This window comes from Marmota monax, unplaced genomic scaffold (genome assembly GCF_021218885.2).
Source record: "Marmota monax isolate L192 unplaced genomic scaffold, Marmota_monax_Labrador192_F-V1.1 WCK01_AAM20220418_F8-fsc00005, whole genome shotgun sequence".
Classification (NCBI taxonomy): Eukaryota; Metazoa; Chordata; class Mammalia; order Rodentia; family Sciuridae; genus Marmota; species Marmota monax.
In genome coordinates this window covers 12,336,181-12,341,735 of record NW_026692254.1, presented here as the reverse complement: position 1 = coordinate 12,341,735, position 5,555 = coordinate 12,336,181, and positions in this window count along the sequence as shown.

Below are 5,555 nucleotides of genomic sequence, written 5' to 3'. Positions count from 1 at the left end.
AAGTGACCCAAAATAGCCAAAATATTTTCAAGAAAGAGCAAAGTTGGGGGATTTCCAATTCCCAATTCTAAAACTTGGTATAAAGCTATTATAATCAATACTATATAGGACTGGAATACTGATAGACACATAGATTGAGAATTCACAAATAAACCAATACTCTTGTAGACAATTGATTTTTAACAAGGATGCCAAAACAATTCATTGGGGGAAATAAAAGTATTTTCAATAAATGGTGCTGAGAACAACTAGATAGCCCCAGGTGTAAGAATGAAAATGGGCCCTTATATCAATTATAGTAATTAATGAAGATTTATCCAAAATCTAAATGTAAGAGCTAAAATATGAAACTTTTGGAAAATATAAGCATAGATCTCCATTGCCATGTATTAGGTAATGGTTTCGGTTTCTTAGAGTTGACACTTAAAAGCTGACATACCTACAATCCCACCTTCTCAGGAGCTAAGGAAGAAGTATGACAAGTTTGAGTCCAGCCTGGGCAACTAAGTAAGACCCTGTCTCAAATTCAAGAGGGCTGAGGGTATAGATCAGTGATAGAGTGCTTGCCCAGTACTTTTCGAGGCCCTGTGTTCAATCCCTAGCACCTGGTATGTGGGGGAGGGGTGATATTTAAGACACAAGAGATAAAAAGTTAAAACTGTTGTGTTTCAAAGGACACTATTGCAAGTGAAAAGACAACCCACAGTATTTACAAATCATATACTGTATTTCATAAGTGCCAAATATCCAGAATAAGTGCACAAAAATAACTCTTATTAGACAACAGTTTTAAAAATGAGCTAATTAAATCATGGACCTAGGATTCAAATGGACATTTCTCCAAAGACATATACAAATGATCATCATCTTTTGTCACCAGTGATATGTATATCAAGATGACAATAACACACCAGTTTAAACTTACCAGGGTGGCTTATAATTAAATATCTCAGACGCATCAAAAAGGATGGCAAGGTTGAGAAGGATTAGAATACTTCATACACTACTGATAAGAATGTAAAATGATGCAGCAATTTTAGAAAACATCTGGCAGTCCCTCAGACACTGAAACGGAGTTACTGTATAACCCTGTTATTTTACTTAAATGTATAATCCTAAGATAAGTGAAAACATGTATAAAATCATGTATCCTAATAGTCATAGCAGCATTATTCAAACAGCCCAAAGTGGAAATAACCTAAATGCCCACCAACCAATTCATGGATAAATAAAATGTAGTATATCCATGAAATTAAATATTATTTAGCCATCAAAAGGAGTAAAGGATTGAAATGTATGGCAACATGGATGAACCTTGAAGAAATTTAATTAATGAAATAAACCAGAAATAAAAGAACACATATTTTATGATATCATTTATATAAAATGTCTAGAAAAGGCAAATCCAGAGAGACAGAAAGCAAATTAATGGTTTCTAAGTTATAGAAGAGGAAAGAATGGGAGATTCACTATTAATGGTACAGGGGTTTTTTTGTTTTGTTTTGTTTTATTCAATTTTTAGGGGTGGTGAGAATATTATGTTTGTACACTTTGTGAATATATGTAAAACAACTAAATTTTCTACTTTAAAGAGATGAATTTTATGGTATGTGAACTATATCTGGATTTTCAAAATGTTTTAAAAAATCAGTTGGCCCCATTCATGTGGGCCAATTTCCAGACCTTCTAATTGATTCCATCTATCTATGTATTTATCCTTTCTCTAATACCATACTGCCTTCATTGCTGTAGCTAGGTAGTAAGTCTTAAAAGTGGATAGTGTGAATGCTTAAGTTTTATTTCTCAAAATTCCTTTTTGTATTCTAACGCTTTTCCATTTCATATGAATTTACAATTGTCTTGTCTATTTATACAAGAACAAGTACTGGTAAGGAGGTGCTGGGATTTTGATTGGAATTTGTTGAATCTAGTGATCAACTTGGAGAAAACTGACATATAAACTATATGTTGAGTTTTCCAACCCATGAGCATGGTATCTTTCTCTATTTATTTAGGTCTTTTATTTCTTTCATCCATGTTTTGTAGCCTTTAGAATATAGATCCTTAACATGTTTTGTTATATTTTTACTAAACATGTCATTTTTTGGAACTACTATATGTGATGTTTTCTAAAAATTTGCTTTCAAATGCGTGTTATCATATAAATAGTTGATTTTTACATGTTTACTTTTTATCCTGATTCTCTGTGGAACTCGTTAATTAAATTTTTTTGTAGATCTGTTAGAATTTTCTACACAGATGGTACCTGTCAATAGGGACATTTTAATTTCTTGTTATAGACTATATATGCCTTTATTTCGTTTTCTTACGCAGCTGCACATGTTAATGCTTCTACTATAATATTGCATAGAGACCGTAAAAGGAAGCTTTTTGCTTTGTTCCTGATCTTTGGATCTTTTGTTTTTTTACCATTAAGCGTGTTGTTAGATATGGGTTTCTACAGAAGCCCTTGATCATATTAAGGAAGTTCCTTCTAGTCCTAGATTGTACCAAGTTGTTTTTGTTTTTAATTAAGAATGAGTGTTTGGAATTTTCTACCTCAATTGACATGATCATATGCCTTTTCTTCTTTAGCATGTTACCATGCTAAAGAATATTGAACTAGACTTACATTGCTGCCTTACACCCCACTTAGGCATGATGTATTTTTAAACATATATTTCTAGTTTCTCTTTTGAGAATATGATATTCTCAAATATTATTGAAGTTGTTTGTGTCTGTATCTGTGAAGGCCACCACCCTGTACTTGTTTTTTCCTGTACTGGTGTCTGGTTTTAATAGTAGCATAAAGACAACCATAAATTGAGAACTGTTTCCTCCTATTTTATTTATTTATTTAACGGATTGTGCAGAATTGGAATTATTTCCTCTGTAAATAGTTAGTTGGTAGAATTCAACAATGAAACCCTCTGAACCTGGAAATTTATTTCTCCAAGAAAAAGGAAAAAAAAGAAGAAAGAAAGAAAGAAAGAAAGAAAGAAAGAAAGAAAGAAGGAAGGAAGGAAGGAAGGAAGGAAAGAAAGAAAGGAAGGAAGGAAGGAAGGAAGGAAGGAAGGAAGGAAGGAAGGAAGGAAGGAAGGAAGGAAACTGGGGAAGGGAGGCAGGAGGGAAGAAGGAAGGAAGAAAGAATGAAAATTCAGTTTCTTTTAATGATGTAGAATTATTCATGCTGTCTGTTTCTTCTTAGGTGGGTTTTCAAATAATCTGTGCACCTACTCTCCATTACTTAATTTATGTGCATTGGGTTGTTCTTAAAATTTTCTTATTATCCTTTTAATGTCTGTGAAATATATTGATATGTACTCCCCACTCATAAGGTACTGATACAGGTCACTTTCTCTCTTTTTTCTTAGTCTGACTAGAACTTTTCAAAGAACCATATTTCTTTTTTTTTTTTAATTTATTTGATAATTTTCTTTTTTTTTTTTCTTTTTTTTTCTTTTAAATTTTTTATTGTTGGTTGTTCAAAACATTACAAATTTCTTGACATATCATATTCCACACTTTGGTTCAAGTGGGTTATGAACTCCCACCTTCACCCCATACACAGATTGCAGAATCACATCAGTTACACATCCATTGATTTACATATTGCCATACTAGTGTCTGTTGTGCTCCGCTGCCTTTCCCATCCTCCACCCTCCCCCCTCCCCACCTCTCCCCTCCCCTCCCCTCCTCTCTCTCTACCCCCTCCACTGTATAACCCTGAGGGTCTCCTTCCATTTCCATGCTATTTCCCTTCCAAAGAACCATATTTCTGCTTCAATGTTTTTTCTGTTTTCAATTTCATTGATTTCTCCTCTTATCTTTATGACTTCCTTCATTTTGCTTACTTCAAGTGCAATTTTTTTGCCTTCCTTTGTTTATTAATTCTTGCTTCTTCTTTACTAAAAAATAAACTAAACTAAAATAAGTGCTAATAAATTCCTCTAACAAATGCTTTGGTATATCCTTCAAATTTGGATGTATTGTATATTCAATTTCATGTAATTAAAAATATTTTCTAATTTCTCCTAAAATTGTCTCTGATTATATGGATTATTTAGAAAGGTTCATTTATATGTGTTTGCTAATTTTCCAGTTACCTTCTGATATTGATTGCTAATTTAATTTCATTACTGCAAATAACACACTTGGGATTATTTAAATTTGTTAAAGTTGTCTTATGACACAAGATATGCTCTACTGTGGTGAATGTTCCATGTGCACTTGAAAAGAAAGAATTTGTGTTCTGATGTTTTTGAATGGAGTATTCCATGCATGTAAAATGAATCCCATTTGGTAAGTCATGTTGTTTCAGTTCTTCTAAAACCTTCTGATTTTTGCTGTCCACTTGTTTTATTGATTACTGAGAAGGGAGAATTGACACTTTAAATAGTAATTGTGATCTTATCCATTTACCTTTTTTGTTTTATCATTTTTGCTTCACTTGCCTTGAAACTCTGTTGTTATATATGTACATATTTAGGACTGTTATATCTTCTTTGTGAGTGGACCACTTTATCATGGTGTGGGATTTGCTTTTTTTGGATATTTATATACCCAGTTCAGCTTGTTAGCATGGTGTTTCATTTTTATCCTTTCACTGTTATATTATCTATATAGCAATGACTAAAGTGGGTTTCTTATAGATAGAACAGAACTGGTTCTTGTTTTTTTAATCCCATTTTTTATAATCTTTCCTTTTTAACTTGTATGTTAAACCATTTACAATTAATGTAATTTAAAAATCTGTTCCATTTATTCTTTTTATTTATTTATTTATTTATCTTTTTCCTTTTCCTTCCTTCATTTGGATTATTTTAATATTTTTAGTATTCAAACTTCATTTAATTCTTGAGGATTCCCTCCCAACATATATTTTACTTTTTAAAGTGATGTTGTATGGATTATAATATACAACATTAATATTACTTCTATATAGATTCTTTCTACAATCTATATAGAAGTGATATTTTTTCACTCACTGGCATAGATGTATTTTTACCCTCTTTTTATTCTGTAGTTGCCAAATGTTTTATATCAACATACCTTAAAATACTGTCACACAGTGTTAGGCTTTGTATGTTCAGTGGTCACACAGATTTTAAAGAATTTAAGAAGATAAAAGCAGTCTGTTATATTTGTCATTTGTCTCAAATATTTGTCATTTTTTAATTTTTTCTTAATTCCTGATGTTCTAAACCTCTGGTATCACTTTCCTCCCTATGGAAAAAAAAAAGTGACTTTAGAACTTTTTTTGTGTGTGTCCTAGGAATTGAACCCAGGAACACTTTACCACAGATCTACATTCCCATCCCTGTTTATTTTTTTATTTTGAGACAGGGCCTCACTAAGTTGCTGAGGCTGTCCTTGAGCTCATGATCCTTCTGCCTCAGCCTCCTAAATTGCTGGGATTACAGGCATGTACGCCATTATCATCTTCATTCCTATAGGATATTTTCACTGGATATTGACTTCTGGACAAACATGTTTTTTTCTCAGTATTTTATCACTTTCTTCTATCCTCCATGGTTTCTAATGAGAAATCCACT